Consider the following 26365-nt stretch of genomic DNA (forward strand, 5'->3'; position numbering starts at 1 on the left):
AGGGTGACCACTCCTGTCCTTTGTCCCACACAACTTGCAGCCTGCAGTCCCCTGCATCCCACAGGAGCTGTTACTGGCCATTTACTATTAATGACTGACTTTGGGAACCTGGGATCAAAGACTGGACCCAACACTGTTCTCACAGATAAGGAACTGCAGGGCCCACTCTCATGCCTCGAAGCAGCTGTGGGATGAGGGATATTAACTTTGGGCCAGCAGCACAGGGGCTGCCAAGACACCAAGGTTTGCCACGGCCTCCTTCTGCCTTTCCCCTTTTTTGCCAGCCCTTGTAAGGAGGGCTGTGGATTATGAGGGATCCTGAGCTGACTGAAATGCACCATGCACTTGCATTTTAGCTGCTTTTAGGAGAGACACCATTTCTGCTTTACCATCAGAAGTGCCCTTGTGGAACCCTTTTTCTCTTTCCTTTCAGAAGCATCTCCAAACACCATCCAGCACCTGCAGTGGTACAAACACTTTGTGTTCGTGCTGGTGTCGTGCATTTGATCCACCATCACTGCCAGAACAGCTCAGGGTGGTGAGGAAGAGTGTCTGTGCCCCTCCCTTGCCCCCACAGAAGGAAGCATGCCCAAGGAGAAGGCACTTGGGCTCTCAGCAGTAATCCTGGGAAGAGGGACCTCCCTCGGGCAGCACGGACTGTGGAAGCGCGCTTGTCTACAACGAGCAAGTTGGATTCTCAGAGATGTTAAGTTAACACACATGCAGCCCGGTTAAACCACACTCCTAAATCTTGTCAGTCTTTCTTCACCATCTGTGACAAGGTTATTCTCTTTGAAACTATTAAGCTGACCTTTTGTGCTTGCATGTATTTCCTCTGTTGAGTTTTCAGACTCGTCATCCTACTGTGTCGCTGCTTTCCTGGGGAGGACTCTGGTATATAAATAGCCAAGCTCAAAAGAAGATTCTTCTGATCTGTTTGACAATTTGTCTTTGATTATATGATGAGACAGTAACTTGTAAATTTTCTCCTCAGCCCTTATCAGAGTTGAAGGTACTGAGCTATGTTGTTTAATGATTTCTAAAGAAGGCCCGATTTAAAGACTGGAATAACTGCAAAATTTGGAAACATCTGGTACTAATCCAATTCCTGGTCCAATCTAAAAATACTGATTAAACACTGTAGTAACAGGTGGTGCAAACACTAGTAAGTCAATTTTAATAAGAAAGGTCAACACCTTCATCTCCTCGTTTTTCTTTCCATAAGTACCAATAAACTCCTCTCAACAGGTGTGTCTAGGATGTGTAATTACATTGTTCTCAAACAAAGGTCCAGCAGCTCTACACTAAAGATCTCTTTTAAAAGAAAAGCGAAAAGCTTCCAATGCTTGAAATATCATCCCTGACTTCCTCCATTATTCTCTTTTAATCTATATTTTTTCATGTCATGACTTTTTACATGTATCAGGCTGAGATACTATACACTGCTCAGTACTTCTCTAGGAAAAAACCTTCTGGATTCATTACTGATTCTTGTCCAGCCTGTTCTAAAGCTGTCTTAAGTAGCACAAAAATTCAAGTCTTTCCTGCATTCAATGGATGCCTATCCCTTTTCCTACAAGAAGGCTTTATGTAATTGCTGGTGGCTCTCATAAGTACATCAGTCATCACTATGATTAAATGGGGACTTAAGAAGGGGGAATATACAAAGTCATGTTTGTTTTTTATATTCTTTTTTTGCATTCTCAATGTCCCTTGAAACATTGCAGTGCTGGGAGAAACATTTCTTGGCACCTGAACTGAAAATCACACTTCAGAGTTCAATGCTCTGGTTTGAGCATAGTCCAGGTGAAACAGGAAAAAGATATTCTAAAGGAAGCAAGATCTTCAGGTCAAAATGTCTATTGTTTCACTAAATGGTTCCTGTGTCTTTTATTGTCTACAAGGGCTTTTTTGTTTTGCCTGCTACATGGGCAGAAATCCCAAGGGTTTATTTATTGTGGGTATAAGTAATAACAAAGCAAAGAATATCAAGGGAATGTTCAATATAACAATCCTAAAAAGAAAACAGTAGTGTCTGAATCAATAAAGAAAACCTTAGTTCTCCACCGTGCTGTGTAGGGGTTGGAAGGTCCAGTGCAGCAGCAAATAAGCTAACAGTTATTATTCTGCAGGGACAGGAGTCTGAGTAATCCCTTATTCCAGTTGTTTGGCAACACTGAGGTGATTACAGCTGAGAAGGGGTTCTGCGAACAAAACAGGGCACATTTACAGCAAATCATGAGAAAACTCAGAAAATCTGGGCTCCCTGGAGGGTCTGTTGGAAGAGGACAGGCAGCCTGAGCCAGTCAGAGCTCAGGAGAGAGGGGTAACCTGCGAGCTGGGCTGCGACGGGGATGCACCAGGAACGGGCAGCTCTCGCAGGGCGAGCATGAAACCATTTCCCACCTATTGCAGCGCCACACTTCCAGCCACAGTGAGGAAAGAAGAAAGCTTTTCCTTGGCATTCCAGCCCATCAACAGAAGGAAAGATAGGTTTGCTCTCCTGCCTCCCACGGAGGCTGCATTTGTCCCTCAGTGCCAAGCAAGGCAGGCACTCTGCACGCCTTGGCCTGCGGTCCCTGGCCAACTCCTTCTGCTTCTCGTCAAGTCCTCTCTGGAAATCTGACTGAAAAAATACCCAGTGAATTCCTGCAGCCTGCACTGCTACCCACAGCCCAGCCTGATCTCCTCTGCCCCCAACCACAAGGACTGCTGCTAATCAAAGCCTACACCAGGACATCTTCCACTTGATGCCCTAAAATCAGGGGCTTCACATGAAAAGTTCAGGACCAAGTAGAATCACTGAGGTGAAACTCTGTGCTTCAAACCACTTAAAAGGTGATGTTCCAGTCCTAAATGATCTCTCTTGAACTCAAACACCAAAAAAAAACAGCTCTGTGGAAATTCTTCTGGACTCAGTCCTACATTCTTTCAGCACAGCTGGATATCTGCTTTCTGACCAGGAAGTCTTTTTAGTTCTAAGAGTCTTTTAATAACTACTTGATGTAGAACTACACAGTTCTTTGTTTATTTATTAATTATGAATAATTAGAGAGGGTACTCCCGAGAGAGAGAGAGAGCTTTTCCTTTTTTTCTCTCCAAGGTGGATATTTTAAGAACATTTTTATATAAGACTCACTGAGTAATCCTCACTCAATCCATTATAACCCAGGGCTCAGGGGTGTTTTTGAATGCCTATGTGGGCATGTTTAGAAAGACAACATAAAACAAAATACAAGACAAAAAAAAATACAGGGTTTACTAAAAGTCTGATTGGCGTTTCTTTTTCCTAATTCCTCTGCACTGCTTCTAGCCTCAAGAAAACAGAGCTTTTTTGCTCCATTTTAATTACATGGACTTTAGAAAGCTATTATGAAAACAGGGTCTTTATGGATTTTTCCAGTTTATATTGATATAAAGGTGTTAACACTGATTTAGCTTACTTTCTTGAGTATATGTTACAAAATATTTGCCTCCTCACCTACACTTCCTCATGAGAAAGGAAAGAAAATAAAACCAAAAGAAGTCTCACAAATTCTATGCAGAGCTCAGACATTGCACCAAGGGTTTTTTTCCTATCATATGGCCAGAAGGAAAGGGAGAAAAGAGAGTGAGAAAAAGTGTTAGCACTTTTACCAGGAAAATAAAAAACTTATTACCAGGAAAATAAATTCTTTTCTGGATGTACTCATCAGTAGCTTTTCAGCAGCAATAGAGCAAATTAGTAGAAAAAATATTTACAAGGAAACATCTTTTTTCTTTAAAATACATGGCCAGCCAGGCTATATGAGCTGTCAGCAGGACTAATGGCATGGCACAGTAGCTGATGTAATAGCAGAAGAAAAGACATCACTCTCCCAACTTTATGATCTGCAAGATCAGTATCTTGTCTGCAAGATTACTAAATGATTCTTCTAACAAAGACATTTATAAATATTTTTAGGAGTCCAAATAAAAGTTACTTTTGTTGTGAAAACCAAATACATTTGAAGCAACCCATATTTTCACACAGTAAATTTTAGAAGTGTTGTGGATGATGCTTCATTGGCTGTAGAACATCCAGTTCAGTGACATAAATCAGAAAGACATGCCACCAGCACTGCACCTTTGCCATCTAAAGGATCCACTTAGACTGGCACTTCCATCTTGTCAATTACACAGAACTGGTTTTCTGATAGACTTGGTCAAAGTGGGATTGCCAAAGATATAGTTAGGGAATCCTTATTTGGGAAATCGATTAAATTACCCTATTCCACTGGCACTGCAGGTGCCAGAAGTCTTTATGTCTCTAAGAAGGCATTTAGAGAAAATCAAATCAAGAAAAATTAATAAAATACCATTAAAGACAAAGATAAAACTTTTAGCTCAGCAAATCTCTGAAGGCTATGGTGAAAAAAGACATATTTTCCATGGTCTTCCACTTCAGCAGAAGCTTTTAGGCATCCGTTTGTTTGTTTTCAGAAAGATGAGGGTTTGTTTATAAATAAAGTAGGACCTGAAGCACTTATCCACTGATACAATTTTTTTTTGTTTAATATTTAAATCCTATCTGATATGTAATTGCACACTTCACTATATTGCTCAGCAAATACCTGAGAGCCAAGAGCCTTTCATGTGGCTCTAAAGGTATAAGAGAAGCCAAATAAGTTTGTTTTTAAAGGTAAACCTATAAACCCAAAGACAGGGGGGAGCCCCTACCTCAAAGTAACCTTACTGTTGATGGTCAAGAGAGATGCAAAATCCCTCAGGAAGGGATTCAATTAATTTTACTTTAATTGTCTAATTACTTGGGTGTTTAACCTCACACAGTTATCTAGGCTCTCTCTGTGGTCAATGCAGGGAGCAAGACAACTTTGGAAGGGGAGCTGAGAGGTTCCTGATGCCATGGGTGCTGAAATGATCCCAAATCAGACAAGAATTCAGCAGCAGACCCTGCCCATTGTGTCTCCTTCCACATTAGTGCTTCTGATCTGCCAAGGGAGGGCTGCCTGCAGGTACTGCTGCAGGTCTGACCCGAGTGCCAGTGACCCCAGGGGAGGCTTCAGGCACTGGATGAGGTACAGCCCATGCCTGAGTGGCTGCAGCTCCCTAATGCAGAAATCTTAGTCATTATTCCTTAAGGGAGTGATACACAGCCTCTCACAAACTGAGAAGCCAGTGCACATCTCTAATGCAGTCTCAAAAGTAGATCATTATGAATATCATTTGGTATAAACATAGTCATCAGGGGAATTCAGAATAGATTTATACCAACATTTTAATAAGTTTCATAAGAAAGTGGTTCATCAAATAAAAATAATGAATGATGGAATTAAAGAACCACTGAAAATTGCTAATGTGTTTAATCATCTCAACATCTATATTTATATATGACAAATTTGGATGATATAGTGGGTGTAATTCCATTTCAAGTCTCCAAGCAGAGATTGCATTCCAAGACACTCAACAAAAGAAAAGCCAGAGCTTGCCTGTAAGCTCTGAAAGCAGAACCCTGTGACCATTTGTGTGAGGCCATTTGGAAGCCTCCCTGACATCCAGATATTCACTTAATCAACAAAAGTCATGTGCGAGCTAAAGGAAAAATAAAAAGACCAGGGCTATGTAGAAAATAAAGAGAATGCTCATTCAGTAAACCTTGACATTTTTCTATGGCCTAGAACCTCACCTGCATGTCCTGCCCATTAACCTGGTCACTCAGCTGTGCTCACAGGTGCCAAATCCAGCAGCTCATACCCGAAGGACAGAGGAAATGCAGTTAACTCAGTCTGTGCTGCAGTCCTGGAAACACCCACTCAGCTGCCTCGCAGCACTGAGCATTTCTAAGGACAAAAGATCATAATCTCTGACCTTTGTGTTTACCACATCCTTATAATTATCTTCTCTTTTGCTTTCACTCATAATACCTCAGCTCTCCATCTTAAGCAGGACTGCCAGGGAAAGCACATGGAAGGTGCAGTTGCCAGAGCAGGGTTCCCTGGCTGGGAATATCACCTTGCCCGCTGGCATTAGCCTGTCCCTGGGTCCCCATGCCTGTGTGACGGTGTGACTCACACCACTTCCCTCCAAAGCACTTGCCCAAAGGCAACTGTTGTATTTTTTCAGGCAGAAACAGATCTGAAGACACAAAAGCCCAGCTGGACTGCTATAACGCTGGTTTGGCAATCATGGGTAAAAATGTCCAGTAGGAAAGGATGTCTAGAAGTAAAGAGATGACATCTCTAAAGAAATATGGCCCTTCTGGGGGGCTCTACCCTAAGACCTCCATCCCTTCTTTCAGGTGATGGCCTCTCCTGCCCTGTCCCACCAGCAGGTTGCTTCTCCTTGCTGTCAGCATCTTGCTCTCTCTCCCAGCAGAACAAAAGCAGCTCGTTCCAGAACCTCCAACAAAACCTCTTCCAGCTCTGCCTGAAAGAGCTGTCTGAGGTGAGAGAGTGTGCACACAGAACCCTTGAGCAGAGAGCCTGGAGCTGTCCAAGGCAAGGAGGCTGTGTGACAGCCCTATTTATAACTGGCCATATGGCCATTGATCTCCTGTTGCTCACCCAGGACACCTCCGTGGCTCCAGCCTCTGCGCTGCCCACTCTGCTCTTCCGCCAGGTTTATTTATACTTTTCCCCAGCTCTGAAGGCAAATCAAGTCAATTGCCTATCACATGAGATTAGGCAAAATAACTAAAAGAATAAAGAAAGTGAGAATGTAATGTTCTGATTACTCTCCATGGGAGCTGTGGAACAGTGGGGTAGTTACTCCTGCACAAAGCAAGGAGGTGCTCCACGTTTTCTGCTGCGTGCAGGGCTGAACAACGAGGCAGGTTTATACCTGTGTTACTGTTCAGATGCTCATTCTTACCCAAAGTTCCACATAACTTTCCATTAAAGCTGACATCTCAATTTGAGATGCGCTTAACACCCCCAAATCTAAAGAATCATCTTAAAAGCCTGCCAATTTTGCAACTGCATGATGAAAGAAATAACAAATTAAATTATTTTTTTATTGAACACTGTATAATATTAGTCCATTTGGAATAGAGATAAGGAACTAAAGAGCCAAAAAGGCCTTTCCAGTCAATGAGCTAAGATGAAGAGATGCCTGGGGGAAAGAGACAAATTTGGAGTGTAGGAAATGAAAAACAATTAGAAGAATTAAAATAATTGTATTTTCCATGAGGGGAAAATAGAGATATGGCATAAATTACTAAGATGGGTTTCTAGAACAAACAGTGCAGCATTCAAACTGGTAATAATGGGGTTTCAAGTAGAGCTATGAGAAAACCTGCTTAGTGAGCATAAACCCAACTTAAAAAAATTTCTAATCACAAATTTGGTGAACCTAGGGAGAGGTTAATTAAGACTAGCAGAAACAAAGAGGGCAAGGGCAAGGCCTACTGCAGCAGTTCCCTCCACCCTTTCAAATTTCCAGCAAGTGGAAACAAAAGCCTGCAGCGAGGGAGGTAATGACTGCGGAAGAGGGGAAAGCAAAGTTACCCCGTCCCCTTGTCCTGCACTTAACCCATGTCCCAGGCAGACTGAGTGATGCAATCTGCACAGGGCATCTGTGGATGCAAGCGTTTTTATGAGCCACCATTCCTTTCAAAACGTGGTGTTGCTTTGCTAATTAGGGAGAAGATAAACATTTCTGACAGATGAAATATATTGTTACCTTGTTAATTGAGCTGCACAGAACCTATTGGTTGAAGTAGTATATTCTCCCTTCCTCTCTAGGGTTGGAGTTCAATCTTTTCATTTTTTGCTTCCTTAACCACTAATAATGAGCTGGGAAACAAAGAGCAACCTCCTACAGTGTGGGTGGGGTCCTAGTGCTTAAACTGCTTTCCTTCAAAACTCCACTCCATTTACCTGCAGATCAAAAGTATGTGCTACTTGTGTCTTTTGCCATCTGCAATTAAAAAATAAACCCTTGAAGGGATTGGAGGAAAAAAAGGTTCCAGTGAATGGTCTGTCACTGTCTAATGCAGATTACCCTCTTCAAAAGCACTCAGCCTTGCCTGTTTTTAAAAGGTGGGATGCTGTATTACTACATAGAGTAAACCTCAACCAGGTATCAATGTCTCAATTCCTTCTCTACAAGGATACTAGTCAAAATAATATGGAATATTATGCACAGCAATATTTACAGCAGTAGCCAAGAGTCTGTCTCAAAGACAAAATATCCCAAACCCCCACAAGTTTGCCAAGACTAAATTCCTTCAGCTGACAGTAGCTGTGGCTGAGTTACCAGCTATCAAAACACCAGTGTCCCAGTGCAGCCCCACCAGTCCAGGCTAGGAGCCCAGGCTCAGCATTGCTTTAGAAGGGGCTGAGCCTGGAGATGCCAGGGGAGAGGGGAGCACCAGTGCCACCAGCTTTGCCATCTGCACAGGCTGCCAGGAGCTCTCATCATCCTTGTGGTTCACTCCCATATTTACTTTACTGCAAATTTCTTTACCACTTACTAGTCTTTCACTGTGAACCCATTATTATCATAATTAAGAGGAATATGAGAGGACTTATTTAGTTGAGTCACTACTGCTCCAGCATTGCCAGCTTTGTGGCTTCAGTTTATTATTAACCAGGTTATGATGACAAGATTAGCACCCACTTCAAAAGTTATATTTGTGAAGTCCAAAATCAGAAAACAAGCAGAGCAAGGGAAGCATAGATCATATATCTGTTCTTCGAGATTTTAAAGACACTTTTAAAGTTTTGGGAGACTGGGTTAATATTCCTCCTACTGATTTAGGATAAAAAAACAGGATAAAGTGTCTTGATCCACAGTAGCAAAACAGAAGCTGAAAACAGAAGGCTCTGCTGTCCTATTTCAGTGATAAGATTAATTGCATTTTCATAAAAATTTTTATGCTCCATTCACCTTCTGTCCCTTTGCCTTACCTCCTCTTCCTGAGAGTTTTAACAAATGACTCATCCTTACTAATTCAGCCCTGCCAGCTTTCTTTTGGTACATAATATTTCAGTGCTTAATGCAGTATAATAGTCTCCACTAGCCAATTTGATTAGTCATAGCCTCATCTTTGCTTACCATGCTATTTTTCATTTTTTTAGTCATCTGGAATGTATTCCCTGCTCTGGTTCATGCTGTGTTGCTTTGTGTTAGAAATCCTAAACAAGACATACTTTATCTGTGAAATGCTGGAATGGTCTGCTATTAACCAAATGCTGCAAGCACTGAGCTTTACACTTTATTTGAACTTTGCTAACAACTTTAAACCAGCTGCTCCAACTCCCTGAGCCATTCTGCTGGGTCAGGTACATTTCTGAGAGCCAGACCCGCCCCAGCAGCTCTCACAGGACCACAACAAAAGAAGTTTCACTGTCCTATAAACCCCCAGATCTTCACTGCCACATCCCCTTCAAACTTGGGCCTCGTGTTCCTTCAAATCTCCCCATTTATTTCAGAAAAAGTTCTCCTTAGGACTCCCCTCCCCTCTGAGTGCTCCATACCTGTTTCAGATCACCTGTGGGGTTCTTGATGATGAAGTTTTGTCGTTGTAAGAGAAGTCTCAAAGTTTTTGTAGGCGTACTTGAAATTTTCATTAAAAGGCTAGATGGTTATTCTCCCTAGTCACTACTGAAGATGTAAATGAAGGTAAAAACAGAATATTGATGCCTGCAGTACAACATTACTCCCTTTCACCTCTTAAAAAAAAAGAAATCTAACAGTGCTGTGCTATATAAAGAAAAAGCCACACACCATTTCTCTGAATCCAGTGACTACATCCATTCTGTATTTCAAGGTTTCTGGAAAAAGGCTGCAAGGATGGAAAGATCTCATTACACTTGTCAGGTGGCCAAGTGTTGCCTCCCAAAAATAGTTTCACCAGTTTTAATTGCTTGTTAGTTAAGTCAACCTGCCTTCAGCTGAAAGATTTTTACTGTAATTAAGATAGGCATGGTTACTTAATGCCAAAAAAAATGTATCTTATCAGCCTACCAATTTCATTTACAGAATGTGCTATCTCCTCAGTTATAATGGACCAGAGAGATTTCATAATAATTAACCTAAAAAGGCTATTCATAGAAAAGGGCCCAGCTGTGATCTGATTAAAGTGGCCTAAAATCCTTGGGCCAAATTGAGACATCTTGTAAAATATCAATTGACTTAGCACACTTTTTATATTTTTGCCTTCCCTCCACTGTTTTTGGTACTCCCACATACTACATTTTAAGTGAATTTTAGCTTGTTTTTCCCCTGCAAAAAGAGATAATAACATTGAATAATACGTTTACATAGTAAAGCAATAGATATGGTCTTTTGGAAAATGTCTGTGAACTGACAATAATTTTTGTATAGCTGCTATTAAATGAGTGCAGACTGCAAATCTTGGCACATTCCATTCTAAGTTGACTTTCACTCTGTATCCCAATGAAATTGAGGGGGTTGTATTTGTGAGCCATTTGGATGGCAGCTTGGCCCCAAAGTAAAGAATAAAGATTGAGTCTTGATCTCACTGAAGTTAAGGACAAGGCTCTTCTTGCTTCAGTTGGTTCAGGATTTCACCCTAGGTCGTGTGGCAGAATTTTAGCCTCTGTTTGAGGAGAAAATGAATTAACTGTCACATGCCAGACAGATGAACATAAAGCAAATTAATCTGTAACCAGAAAACAAGCCACAGGGAGCATCACATCACACACAGCTCCATACATCACAAGACCTTCTGTTCAACAGGAAGGCTGTGAAGGTGCCTCTTTCTCTCTGGTTCCATCATCTAGAAGCCTCCTTTGAACCAGCTTCAGGAGGCATCTCTGCTACCAACTCCTTTTCCATGGAAGAAGTCTGACTGCAACACCTCCCTGATTCTTGATTAATTAGCAAGCTATTCTGCATACTCACAATGTGTGTTACACATAGAAGTGGGCTCTGGCACTGGTCCAACCCAAAGTGTAGGAAGCTGAGTGAAAAATTTTCACTAGTGATAAAAACAGTTAGGGTAATGGAGCTTTTCAAAAAAGAAAAACGTTTCATTTTCACTTTACATTTTTCTTCAAAACAGATGGATATTTTGGATGTGAATAAATACTAGAATGGGTTGAAAAATGAGCATATCTTACTAGAAAACTTTAAAACGTTTTGCACTATTCAGATTTTTAAAGAATTAAGTCCAAAATTTGTCAGTCCACCTTGGATGACACCGTAAAATGTTTTCAAAGAGCTAACACATTTCTCAGCATAGTCTGCCCTGGAATACTACAAATCAGAAACTACTTGTAATACTGTTACCAAAGAAGAAAATCACATTAAACCTGTAGGGCAATAAACTTCTAAGAGTAGGGTGAATGCCAAAAATTAGACAACTGGCCATAAAGTGTCAGTAAAATCTATTAATGACCAGCATGTGGCAGGGCTGTGGAGCAGGCAGTGTTCCACAAGGCTTCTTTTTGCTTGGCTTTCACCTGTCTTTCTACTCTTTCCTCTCCATGTGCATCAAAACGTGTCTGTACTAAGCATTATTTAAAGAGATCAAGTTCTGTTTTCTCTCTGTTGGCCTTAACATTCCTGCAAGCTAAGGAAAATAAATGTGGAACCTGGGAGACTATTATGAGAACTCCCACACTCCATTAAATTCTCTCAGGAAAACAAGAAGGGTGATGAGACCAACGGACTGACAAAAATGGTCTGAGCCCAGAAATGACTGAGGAAGAGCCAGAGCAAAGAGGGAGCCTACAAATCCCACCAGGGTTTGAGCCCAGCCCGTGCAGGCAGGGCAAGGCTGCAGTTACTTACACACATTGCAGCCCCTGGGCACTGCACAGGCAGGGAGAGGGCAGGGCAAGAGGGGCTTTTGGCCAGCAGGAACCTGCCCTGCTCACTGCAGCACTCCCTGAGCTGTTTGGCAGGGACTGGGAGGCTGCAAACAGGACCCAGCTCCATCCCTGTATCCTGTCTGGGACCTCCCCACCTCTGGAGGATCCTGCAGCAAGCAGCTGTAAACAGGCACCAGCTCCTTTGCACCTCACAGGCAACACCAAGGGGATCAAAAGTGAAGCAGGAAGTCTAGCTGTGGGGCTCTTGTTCACACTTAACATGCCTTTTTCTTTCTGCCCTTATTTTTTATTATTACTATTTTTTTTCTTTAACAATGACGGGATTTTTAGAACTGGAGACACAACCAAATAATGTCAAAAAAGGAAAGATTTTGGTTATAGTCAGTTATCTGGCACTATCTATTTAGAAATGTCTGAACAAATAACTCCAATGTCAGATGTTCTAGTTCTGGCAGAGAAAAGAAATACGATTAGATCTGGCTGCCCAGATGTCCCAACATTGAGAATAATATTTTTAAGCACGAACTCATGTACTGCTGCTGTCATGTACTTCAATAGACTTATTTTGTTCTCATGGGCTATAAATTGTAGTAAAATTGAACCAGATTAATGGTTATAACTGGCCTTTCTTCTGTCAAACATTATTTCAATAGAGAACAAGAGTCTTTATGTGTACAGACTCGAGTTCCTCTTCCCTTGGTAACGTGCAGGTCCTTGTCATTGTGCCCTTGCTGAACTATCCAGAAATAAAAGCTTCTAGCTGCTATTTCTTTTCACTTATTTGGTAGCACATTTCCTATTGCCATGTGTTTTCTACTTATGTTTATATAAACACAGTTTATATATAAATATACAATCCTATACATTTCTTCATGTTGTCATTTTCATTTATTTTCACCTGCTTTCATTCCTTTTCATTTCTTGGATCACTGAAATGGCAACAACTCCTATCATGCACTTTTGTCTCTTTTTCAGTTATTTTTGTGCTGGTAGTTTGTTGCACCCAGAGCTCTCTCTGCTGATTATGTTGGTGGTTTTGTGTATATGAAATTTACACTTTTATTTACAGAAGAAAGTGCTTGAACCTCAGCACCAAAATACATAATTTCCTTTCTTCCAATTTAAAGAAGATAGCTTTATTTGAAAAAGCACTTGAGGATACCTGTTTTTCTGAATGATTATCTATACTTTTTATTCATTAAAAGCAGAGACAAGCTCAAAACACAGAAGTGGGGTGTCTCATTTTTTTGCCTTGTGCTATTTAAACCTATTTAGAGTTTCAGCTTCATACACCCATCAGAAGTGGACATCAAGAAAGCAGTTTTGACAGTAGGTGAGTGAAACTCTCCAGTAAAAGGTTCCAACCAGATTGCTTTTCCCTGAAATGAATACGCAAAAGGCTGCTCTTGCTCTCTTTAAAATTGTTCACAGGGGCCTCATTATTTGCACAGAGATTTATATAATTGCACCCACTCACATGATTTCAAAAGCTGCATGTATAAAAAAAGGAAGAAAATAAATATTTTAATATTTTATTTCTTCTTAATGTCTAGCAAGAATGTTCAATTACAGCCTCTCTACTTATAAAAATCATACAAAGGTTTCAAGTCTCAGCATGTTCCGGCAGTAAAGTGCAAACAATCTTGTGGTTACAAAGGCTACTTTGCTGAACCTCATTCCTTCTTCTTTCTCTCCCACCAGCTGAATAAATGAGAGACATATTTAGCAGCTTCAGAAGAAACTATTTTCTCATGCTCCCACTAACAAATCAGGGCAAGATATGACAGTAAGTCACGGGATAGGAGCAAAGGATGTAGAGAAAGGAGTAAATTAGAATTGATAAGGGAGGACGAGATAAATAGATGAAAAAACCCAAGCCCAAACACTAAATTCTGAAAGCAGACAAAAATGGAGCGGCATATATGGAGGAAACAAGATGGTAGAGCATAAAAAATGAATGTATTACAACCTCTTGAAATCAGATTGTTTTCATAATCATATCTGAAGAACAGAAATTACTGGCAATAATCTATTTTCTTTTTAGCTGCCTTTTTCCCCTATTATTCCAGATTATTTATCCTGTACATGGTGACACAGCATAGACAGAAACCTTCAAAATAAAAAAAAGAGCCACAATAAACCACAATGAGCCACCCAGGTACTGACTTGATTAGGAAAGCTCACTTGTCATGAAGAAAAGCTCCTAAAATCTCTCATTAGTGCACGGTATTTCTTCTTAAGTTTTGGTTCAGGTTCACACCTGAGCAGACAGAGTGTTTGCAGACCCCTCCCAAGGCAGTGTGTGCTGGTGGCACCTGCAGCATCAGCAGGGTGACTGGGGCTGAGCCCCAGCAAAGCCCCCCCGAGCCCTGCAGCCCCTGCTCCGAGGGGTGCAGCTTCTGGGGGCATTGCTCAGCTCCCCAGGACTGGTCTGACACTTCTGCAGGAGCATTGCAGGTTCTGGGGGCAGTGCTCAGCTCCCCAGGACCAGTCTGACACTTTTGCAGGAGCATTGCAGGTTCTGGGGGCAGTGCTCAGCTCCCCAGGACTGGTCTGACACTTCTGCAGGAGCATTGCAGGTTCTGGGGGCAGTGCTCAGCTCCCCAGGACCGGGCTGACACTTTTGCAGGAGCACTGCAGGTTCTGGGGGCAGTGCTCAGCTCCCCAGGACCGGGCTGACACTTTTGCAGGAGCATTGCAGGTTCTGGGGGCAGTGCTCAGCTCCCCAGGACCGCTCTGACACTTTTGCAGGAGCACTGCAGGTTCTGGGGGCAGTGCTCAGCTCCCCAGGACCAGTCTGACACTTTTGCAGGAGCACTGCAGGTTCTGGGGGCAGTGCTCAGCTCCCCAGGACCGCTCTGACACTTTTGCAGGAGCACTGCAGGTTCTGGGGGCAGTGCTCAGCTCCCCAGGACAGCTCTGACACTTTTGCAGGAGCACAGAGCGAGGCAGAGCCACAGCTCCCCACGCCAGCCCCTGCAAGTGCTCTCCAGATGGATGCTGCCGTTCCCTGTGTGGCCCAAGGAGCCCCCCCAGCCCCTCCCCAGCAGCAGATTGCTCTCTGGTACTTGCTCTTTCTGCTGGCAAGGAAGAAAATGACATCTAACATGTTTTGAATTAGAATGACTACAGATTTTCCCCAAAACAGTGCATTTACACAGACAGAGAGATCTCATCCAAAACTGATACAATTCAGGTTTGATTTCTGTGACCTTTACCACAGGCGACAAACTTCAGACAGAAGACAGGGGGAGGTAGACTGTCCTAATTGCTCCACACACTCACAATTAATCTATAGCCTCACTACCTGGTTTTAATTTGTGGCAGAAGCTGCCTCACCACATCAAAGATAGTGATTCACCTCTCCACTAATCAAAATTTGAAGAGCTACTACCAATAGTAATTAGAGAGCTAAGGCCAGCCATCATGCAATTCAGCATTAATTAAACAATGTTACAGTGGTTTTCATTCAGCTCACAAAGTGCCCCAGAAATAGGCAGCATAGACATCATAGATTTTATCTACCTTTCCAAAAGTCTTTTGCTCCCTGTGATTTCGGCCCTCAGTCCCCCAGCAACCCCAAAATTCAACCTCCTTTTATTGCTAGAAGATGAACAGCAGTGAATATTCATAGTCCCTTGGATGGTTCCCCCTTCCAGTAACTATTAAGAAAAAGGGACAGTTCCATTTTTTGGATTTCAGCAATTACTTAGGTACTTAAAAGGTGACATAACAGGCAATTTACAGAGATACTATAAATCAGTGTCCTTCTACTCAGTCAGTTTGTAATTAAGGAAACTTCTTAAAAGCAGATGTACAAATACCGCTCTTCAGTGATGCTTTCAACTTTCAAACATTTAAACAGGGTCTTATTTTAACTTTGCTGTTCTGGAGCTGGAAAAAACAGTGGTAAAATGGGAAATGGGGTCCATTTTTCATATTCTTGTGAAATAGACTTGGGTGAAAGAAAGGCCAAATCCTCAGCTTTAATAAACTGACCAAAGTTTTCTGTGGGGGACAGCACCTTGAAATCTGGCTCTTGGCCGGGATAAGGCTAAGGTTAAAGAGGCATATAAGAAGCATATAAAAAGAGGTAACAAAAATGTTGATGGTGAAAAAACTCCAGCATGCTAAAAATAGGAAAGAACTCAACATGATAAAATGAATCCTTATTTAATCTTTGTCTGCAACCAAAAATTAGCATATTATTTGGCAAGAAATAATATTTTAACTCTACTCAGGACCAAGCCTGAGGCAATGGTGCTAGCCAAAAGAAAGATACGAGGCTGGTTTTATATGGGAATGCTCATTCCTGTGGGTATCCACAGGGGACTAGTTCATGAATCACATGCAGGCAAGTGGGGTAAGGGAGTCCTCTGAGACCAAAGTCAAATCAAACCCCACAGGATTTCTGTTTGGAACATCTTCCTGTGGCCTGAGGCCTGGAGGTGCTGCTGCATGACATCCTAGCTGAACAAGCAGAGTACACTGCCATCAACCCCCTAATGAAGGCAAAATGTCTGTGTGATTAACATGGCAGGACTTCAGGAGACCAGAGCAGCCATATTTCAAACCCATGTTAGGCTCATTTTGGACCTAAGACTACTTTAATAATGCATTGATTTAATCTGCCAAACGTGTAGCTAGAGCTGCAGTTCTGTGAATGAAAAACGCTCAGCTGTATGTGTCCATGTTCCACACAATTTCTTCCTTTTACCAACCTCTCTTGGTACTTCATATGCCTTAAAAATGGTATGAATGATGTGCATCAGGGCTTCAGGGCAGCCGGGAATGGCCCTGGTACCAAAAGGAAGCTTTGCAACAACAGGATGGAGAGGGAACAAGATATAATGAAATATGAGCTTCCAAGTCAACCTACATATCATGGCTTGTTTCCTAAGGAAAGAAAAAAAACAATTACAGTGCTCAGCTTCAAATCAAAATATTTTATTGGCATGCCACACAGTACAAACACAGTCAATGTGTAGAAAAAGCAGAAACCTTGGGTAACTGTCAGCAATAGACACAACACATCGTGCATCTGCCCAAGATAACTCCTCACAGTGTGTTTGGGGTTTTATCCCCTGTGTCCATTTGTCATTATTGTCCATTTCTAAGCTGGTGGCAGGTTGCTACATAGCATGATGCTATCCCTGCCGTTTCTTTCCTTTCTCCTAGGGTATGCACAGTTTTTCCTCATCGTTTTTTAATGGAAAGTCTTTTATCATTTCTGGTAACGTAAGCAAATATCTTCCTAACACTGTCTTGCACTATTCATACTGGAACAGTAAGTGCCTTTTATCCAGTGTTTTTTCTGTCACATGGGCTGCAGAGCCTCACTTCTTCCAGTTCTCCTTTATGGAAAATCAGTCTGGAATTAATTAGGATCTACCTCAGGTTTGCTTTCTAATGTAATCAATAGTCATAAATAATCTCAGGATTTCTTCAGTTGTCTCAGATCAGTATCCCTAGATTTCTCTTATACCACCCAGAATAGTTAGATATGATAGAAAAAACTGATTTTTATAAGACTTGGAAGAAAGATACTGTTGGATCCCTGATAAGAAGCTTACTGTCATTTTTGCTCATTAACTTTGTGAAATACTGACTTGAGCTGAAAGTTCAAGAGTCACAAGCAGCACTAGGATTAGGACTCTAACCCAGCAGTTATCTTCTTGTCAATAAGATCACACAACACTCGGCTTCTTCTCTGTAGAGCACTCAACTTCTTCTCAACATCCGTCACAAAGACAAACCAATGGTAGCCACAGTATGAACCAGCAGTATCCATGCCCCATTTTTGAAGCTTGGCTAGCAAGGATACCAGAATGACCGTAAAAAGCAAATGATAACATATGTTTATATTTTTATCCTGCTCACAGTCACTGAGCTATGACTCACAAACTTCTGAAAGTGCCCTGAGAGACCACAAACCGAGCCAAGGCAATACAACAAACAAACACGGGGACGTGATTCTCAGCTCTACTGGATTTGCCCCCATAGACAGATATACAGAGAGACAGAAGCACGTTTCCCTTTAGTTTCAAAAGTGACTGCCTGGTGGACACCTATATTTCTGAGTGTCAAAAAGATCCTTGTTTTCTGGGAGCAGCTGAGAGCTTTTACCTCTCCAGTGTGTGACTGTCGTGGGCAGGGAGATCTCATCCCCTTCTCCTGTGAGTTCTTCTAATAAAAGCGACTCTGAATTTTGCTTCTTGTGACAATGAAAGAATGCATGTTAAAAATTAAAAAATAATGCAAACCTACACTTTAATTCGCTAAACAAAGTAAAACTGAAGAGAAGGCTTCAATACAAAGAAACTTTGAAGTCCGTGGATCAACATTTATTACATAAGTAGGTTTTTGAAAATAAGTCATTCTCCACTATAACAATACAGCAGAGGTAACCCCTATTTCACAAGATCTCACATTTTTAAATTCTTTTTGTGTTTATGTTTTATTTCTTGCATCAATGAGTCATAAGATGCAAGGAATTAATTTAAGGCTTGAAAGCTAAAAGGAAGAGAAGCTGATATGTGTGGTACTGTAGACTCAGATTCTTGTATCTAACTACATAACATATTTTCTTTCCACAGGAGGTAGTTATGACAAATTAGAAGTCTGAAAATTTTCTGATGGTGTAAAGGCTCCAGCTGTCACTAGGGAGATAGTGATCAGATTTCATAGCTGCATGGTCCCATGGCACCACTAAGAGTTCCATATGGTCATCCAAATGTTTCAACTAAACCCACAAAAAAAATTCCACCATGGCTTTTGCTTTTAGAAAAATAAAATTCTCCTTGGTCGAAATTTTTCATAACCTGCCACTAATAAACTAAACTTTCTTGATTTGGTTGTTTTAATAGAAAATAATTGTTAGTGTTGTCTTTGTTTCAGGTTGGAGTGGGTAGAAATAGCAGCAGTGCAGCAGTCGTGCCTGACCTCCAACTTTTTAATCTAGCACAACTTACATAACAGGAAGTAGGCTGGTAAGTGGGCATGCAATGAATAATTAAGGTGTGTATATGTACATGGTGATAAACAGTAATTTCTTCAAACCGCTTCTCTTTTGGTATAAAACCACCTCTGTTAAATTGTTAATGCTATTACTGTGGACAGAGACTCTTTTGTTCATGTCAAAGATGTCAGCATAAGCCTCAACAATAACAAATGACAAATGCATAATTTATTGATTCTTAAATGGCTATGTCCTTGGATGTATTTCTTATAACTAATTTGCTTGGAGACACATCTGGCTCCTGAAGATAGCATCTGTTTTAAAGAAGGTCAGTGCTATATTTTAAAGGCAGAAGAACATAATGTTTTATCTGCTGTGCTCCTCTGCTCTTTTAGCCTACAAATTCAGCTCTCACTTTATTCTACTAATTTTTATATCAAATAAAAAACTGAGCAATCTGTTGTTGAGTTTTGAAACAATGATAAACATGTACACAGATACTGTGAAAATGCAAGGAATGAATGTATAGTTTTCAAGTGCTTGTGTACTGTGTGAACTGAATTATTTAAAAAATAAATTCAATTATGTTAATATTGCTTTCATTAATGCTTCTTTTTTACAAAGTTCAATCAACATGTTTCAATAAGTGGTGCTTGCTTGTCCAGAGCTTGTTTTATTTAGATGTGCTGCTTCTGAATGTGAGTCTAAGATCTTGCATAAAATCTGCAAACACAGAATGCTGCAGTGTTTATTCTGCTATTGGGCCATGAACCATGACTTATCCCCCAATTATTCTTGTACATGCAAAGCCTGATCCCTCACATCTTTGCTTTTTTCTACATGATATTTATGCCCATATATATTCCATGTGATTCCAATCAATATATCTTTGTTATTTCATCAAGTTTCCATTGAATTTTAGCAGTATTTATTTTTACCTACCTCATGGCTGGAACATTAAAAATATAAGCAAGTGCTTAAAATCAGCTTGAAGTTTACATTAAAATAGGCAGACACAAGTACAAACGATTCAGAAGCTGCCATTTTAACCCTGTGATGAACAGCTAGGCACCTTTTGCTTTTATATTTCACCTTGCACCATACACAAAATGTTTAATTATTTGAGGATTAATGGAGGTAGTTTATAATTAAGCTGAAGTATGAACTGATGTCATCATCTCAGTATGATGATATACAGTTTTATGCCAAAGCACCTGTTGTTTTGGAAGGAAGCAGCTGATATCATTATCTACCCAGCCAGATAGCCTAGTTTCCTGCTGCTTAAAAAATTATCCTAAGGGTTACCTAAGTTGGGGTAATACAGCATTTACTTTTTCATGCCCAGGATAGGAGGGAATGCATAAAATTACTTTATTCTCAAAGGTAGAGGGGAATTGGGGGGGGTAGGGGGAGGGTCACGATGCTAAAACAGTTAATGTTTATTTGTGTGGAACACAAACCCTGCCATTTTTTCATGCATGAATATACAAGCAAAAAGATTTATAACAGGTATGTAAGCAAATATATGATTGGACAAGAGTCCTTTATGAGGCACAAAGGATTAGGTCCTCTGCTTTGCTGTGAACATTTTTCACCATATGATTGACTCTGACCACTGAATAGCAAAGGTTAACCCCAGCTGGGAGTTTCTCCTGTGTAGAGGCACTCAGCTGCCACCCTGTTCTTTGTCCCTGGTGTTATGGGAAAAGGAGGTTGCCAGGGCAGTTTGGGATGGGGAAGCTCTGTGATGGTGGGCATTTGAGAGCCATGAGGTCATTGCAGCATCTGATGCCAGTGCTGTGGATTAAAGCCTCATGTGAAGCACTGAGTGCTGGATCCACAGCCAGCCTTGGGAAACCCATGCCTCCAACCATCCAAGTGCTGTTCTGACAGAGTGTGGAACCAAGCCCAGTGTTTTTAGCATGCCTCCAACTATCAGGCTTTCCTCTGAATTGTGGCATTCTGCCAGAGCTGTTCATTTGGGTTGTCATCAACCTGCACCTCCTTCAAAGGAGTGCTAAAATGCAATAGTAGCAAATACATCTCAAAAATTTTTGGCTTTCTTCTGTCTCCTGATGAGATTTTCTTTTTACCTTTCTCAGCCACGTGATGCCACAACCACCAAATTTTCCTTTTGTAATAATGCCTGATGTGTATTCTGAGCAGGTGCAATATCATATATTTGCTAGGACTGGTCATCTACATACACACAATATTTGAAGAGGCATAATGAGTAACATGATTTTTTTTTGCTTCCTTCAATCCTTTTTCTTAAGTTTTTTCATTTTTTTCCTCCTTTTTTTCCTCTTATGAAATATCTTTTCCCCCACTCAGTTCTTAATTACATTTAATAGAATATCTCTTCACTCTGCTTTTAGGTTCTTTCCAAGAGTACTCCTAAAGCTGCTCTTTCCATAGATCTGAAACTCTTTAAAAGGAAACAGTGACTAGTAGGAGGTACATTTCCCAGCCCTCCCCAGCTTCCCAGACCTCCTGTAGCTTGGCAGATCATACCACTTAATAATATGAATAAAGCAACTTTTGACAGAGCAAAAAGTTGTGATGGAAAGAATCCTGTGGTCTTTATTCCCACATCTTGCATCCAGTTTTCCTCGGGATGTGTTTTCTGTTGGTTCCTCCACAGTCATCTTAGAGAAATAATTTTTCTTGAATGTAACTATTTGGGTTTTAGTCTGAAGGAGAGACAGCAGGTTTTTCCACTGTTTTTTCCCTCCCTAAATTGAAGCTATCTTATTTCATTTTCATCAGCTTTCAATTTCTGGGTGTTCTTTCCTTTCTTCTGAACTGTCATTGTGCCCATGATTGTGCTATGCATACCTATGATAGTGAAAAGAACACTAGGTGATCTTCAATAGATAAAAATACAGATACACTGATTCTATGGCCTGACACGTCACCAGAGCTAACCTGGCTTTCTTAGCAGTAACAAACATTATGAAATTAGCACTAATTTGGGGCTTATATCTGTATTAAAACTGGTTTATATGCAACAGATCACTGAATGTTTTTAAGGGATTTTTCTTGAGCTTCGCATCAGATGGGAAATAAGGTGTGGAAGCTTCCTGACAGAGGCACACTCACTGTGGTGGTTATAATAAGGGTGTGCCAGAGACCCAATTAGTGCCCTAATGGGCTGGAGCTCAGCCCCGTGAGCACGGGGACGTTGCGCGCATTAACCACGGGCGCGTGCGGAGGCGAGGGGCTCCTCTCCAGATATTTATGGGCATGGAAAACCACAGCCCCCAGCGGCTTGGGGGAAGGTGGGTTTTGTCCTAACCTTCTTCCTCTCCTTTCACATCATCAAACTGCCCTGCAAATTAGGTTCTCAGAAAGTTATTTAATAATACAGAGAGCTGTACTGCCACTCTGAATGCGCAGTAATTGCCTGTGGGTAGGCACTTGTGTTTACAGCTGGTGCATTCTAAGTCTTGGAAGCTGTTTCTCTCTTTGCTAGACTTCAAAGAAAGGATTGCTTGCTATTTTTCATGATACCTAGCATTGGTATCTGAGCAGCATAATGAAATGCTGACCAAAGGTAACAGTATAAATTTCTTTTCTGTACTTCTTTTCTTCACAAAATTTAACACACAGTTTCTCTAGAATTAGTTAGGGTAAAAAGAAAAAAGTTTGCATACATTTATAGAAATGAAAAACCTGTCATAGACAAGTTCATAAATAGTGACTGTGTGTACTTCTAAGTAATAAAAAAAAATGGAACCTGCCCTGTACTTCCAAGAACAATAAAACTAGCTATCCAAAGCACAATAGTAATTAACTACAAATTTTTATCAAACCCTTCCAATAGACAAGTTTCTTTTCCCATGAAATTTATTAACCAAAACCACCTTATTTTAAAAGAATTAACTTTAAAAGTAAAGACAAAACAAAATTAGAATTGAACTTTCATATCCATCTAGAGGGAGAAAACCATGCATATATTTTTTAAAAGGTTTCTGTACAGGTTGATCTTTGAATTATATGGATATTTCTCTTGCAAACTTGGCTTTCACCATTGACACTTTTTCATTTCAGGATTATTAGCTGCATCAATAATAATTACTTTAAAAATATTATGATCTTGAACATTTTCTGAGGATCTGACACAGCAGTTTCAGGAATATTTGGTCTGAACTAATCTATAGTTCATAATATTTGACAGAAATTCCAAAGCCTCCTCAAAAATATTTTGACAAGCAATAATCCAAATTGTTAATGTTTCCTAACTGTTCTGTAGATCCTCAATCTACTGGATTAATGAAAATTTTGTCCAAAATCTGCCAAGGAGCCTCTTCAATTTAACACAAAACTGAGCAACTGAAGAGTGTTAAAAGTATTATATAAAAATCTGTCTTAACCAGCTTCTCTGAATTTGTTGTCTTTGAAAATATTTTCCTTCCATATACTAAAATGAGATTGTAGAATAACCAAAATCTGCCCATTGATTTCTGCTTCCTTCTGGTCCATCCCCAGAAGCTGAAAACCCTGGAACAGCTGCATCAACACAAAAACATCCAATATGATGCTGGATCAAGCACAGCAATTGCTCTTTTGTTTTCTCTCTTGAGGATGTTTGGTTTGTATTTTACTTTTTGAAGACAAAAAGATACTTTTTGGATCTCTAGGAATGTCTGTACAAACATGCAATTCTGTCTGTACAAACATTTCTCTTCTGAACTAAAAATAAATTTATTTTACAGAAGACCTTGGGAAAAATGTGAACCAAAGTGAATCATGTGCCATATTGCTCCTTGGAATATTAAAGCTAAATTCCTTTCTGGCATATGCTGACGTAGGTCTGTTGGGTTTGAGGGAGTTATTCTATCCCATACTAGCAGGGAATTATGGAGCAGCTTGGTTTTGTTACATAAATTAGACTGATGCAAACTAGATAATTAAGACTACCAATTAAGCTATGGGATTTGTACAATCTGATTGCTCTGAATACATGGGTTGAATATACATTATCAGAATCCACTTTTATGTTTTGTATTTTTAAATTCTGGAGAGCCAAATATCCCCTTGATTCTTTGCAGTAATGGAGAAAAGAAGGATGTTTCTCATGAGGTGACAAAAACTGCAATGATGACATCTTTAACTTTTGCACTTCTCACATAAATCAGATTCAGCTAAATCAGTGTAATCCTTTACTGACATGAAAATTCCATTTTTCAGCTCTAGTTGAAATTTTTAAGCTATTATTAAATACTAAATCACTAAACATAGAATAAACCAGTAATTTCCTGGTCAGTTCTCAGCAATTTTACCTTACCTTACCTTTCTTGTTGCAAAACCAGGAAGTTGGAGCTTCTCCCTGCTGTGAAAAGGGACTAAAAAGGAGTCCTGGAAAGCAGAACCCAAGCTTGACAGATATATCTATATAAGTAGGAATCTAGGTAGGCATCTGCAGGGAAAGGAAGTGTGTTTAGAGGAACTGCTGCTGCCAGCAGTTTGTTGGACCAAGTCCTGGCAAATGGAAACATCACTCAGCATTGTCTTTGATAAAATGTGTGTGCATCATCTTCTCACTTTTCTACAAAACTCCCCCCAAATATTTTAAGTGACCACAGAGAAGCAGCTTCCACCTGGAAGGACAAGGAGCTTCCATCACCCTTGTATCTAGGACAGAGCAGCTTCCAGAGAACAACCATGGTGTGCCTGGTTGGAACATGAGCCAGTTCTGATTTATTAGCAGTGATGAGTCTCCTGAAGCTGTAGGGCTGCACTGCTAGCGAGGCATTGATATTACAATCATGTCAGTCTGCACTTCAGCCTGGGATTTGTTTTCCAGACTACCCAGAATAGAGAAGGAAGGTCCCTCTAGGTCTTCACCTACTGCTAGGACTGCCTCTGGCTTACTTTTTTTGTTATATGTACATAAGTGATAACAGATATCAGCAACATATTTTGGGAACAAAAATGTTCCTGGCCACCTCTTCTGGTTCAAAGCAGCCACCAACGCTGAGATTAGAGCACAAATAATGAAGGATGATCACATGTTGGCCATCCAGTTCCAGCTGTGTTTACTGCTCTGGACCAGGACATCTTTTCAGCTTTCTCTCAGGGAACAGAGCAAGGGAAATGAATTGTAATAGAAGAGTGATCCATGGGCAAGTGAGGAAGAGGTGAGCTCACTAAAGTAGCGAGTGCTCACAGCTGGGAACACGTCAGCCTGCTAGGAGCCAACAGCAGATGAGAGGCTGGATCCCACACAGATCCACACCAAGGGGCCTCAGGAAGGAATCTGATACACAGACAGAACACAGAGGAGATGCACTTTCTCTAGGCTTTTTCTGTCTCTTGAAGCCACTGAGAATTCTTGGAGTGAAAACTAGGTTAGAGAAAAGGATCCAACCTCCAAAGACATTGTGGGCAGGCTGAACAACTGGTTTTCAGTCTGTTATTTTTACTTCAGACAGCTGATCTGAATTCCTCTGGTTTAAAAGTTCATTTCCTCTACCCTGTGTTCAAAAAAATCCAGCAAAGGGCTGAAAACCCTTTGGTTTCTCACTATAAAGAAATACAGAATCAGCCTTACTTCACAGCTACACTTGGTTTGGCATTGTAACTATGATCCCAGTAAACACTGGGAGGGCAAAGAAAAATGAGCTTTCTCTTCCTGTCTTCAGCTTTCTTTATTGTACAGACCTGAATCCTTCAGTCTCCTGATTGATAACTGTGCCTTTCCATGGCTATTTGAGATAATCATGTGGAAAATCAGTGCAAATGATGCATGTTTAATTGGGACACTTCCAGAAATCCTGCATATCTGTTGACCTCTCTGAGAGAAATCTGGATCCACTTTGAAAGTCAACCAACAATTTCTGGCAGAGCCAAAGGCACTCAAACCTGAGGCAGTAAATAACTGACGTATTCAATGGCCAGAGAAAATGTAAGCCATTCAAATTGCTTCAGCCATGACAAAGAAAATAATAAATTACATTCAGTTCAGGTATCAATTGGTAAAATTCATTCTTTCTTGTAAATATATTTGCAAGGATCACGTAACCATCACAGCCTAAATCCCCAGCTGGCAAAGGTTTTCCTCATTCTCCTGCTCAGTGAGAAACTGGCTTCATAAACTCTTTGTGTCCTTCTTTGTGAACACCACCATCGTGAGCACAGGCCAGGACTTTCTGCTTTCTTGGTTTTAAACTTTGAGCCAGAGTCAGAGGAGAGAGAAAAAACAAAGCTCCAGAGAAAACCTTACTGAGCATTTTGTATCTGCTCAGGTTGGAAGAAACTTCGTAGCTATTTACAAAATTAATTAACTGCGGAGTGAGCTCTTTAAAGCAATCACGCTTTCAAATCCCAGTAAAATATTGGGCAGGCAAAGCAAATATTCTGTAATTAATCTCAAATAATATTTTGTGCTACGGTCATGAACTGTCAAGGGCTTCAGCAAAAGACACAGTGCTTTTATGCTACAGAAGCTCTCAGAAGCTACACCAAGGAGACATTTGCTACGTCCCCACCAGAGTGTATTGCATCATTGAAACATTTGTGTGCCCATTAAAAATACATTTCTGTTTCTAGACTACTTGTGGCAACAGGTAAAGCAGCTAGGAGAAGCTGCTTGTTTGCTGAGCCTGTCAGAACACTTCTGTGT

Source organism: Fringilla coelebs (assembly GCF_963513975.1).
Source record: "Fringilla coelebs genome assembly, chromosome: 10".
Lineage (NCBI taxonomy): Eukaryota > Metazoa > Chordata > Aves > Passeriformes > Fringillidae > Fringilla > Fringilla coelebs.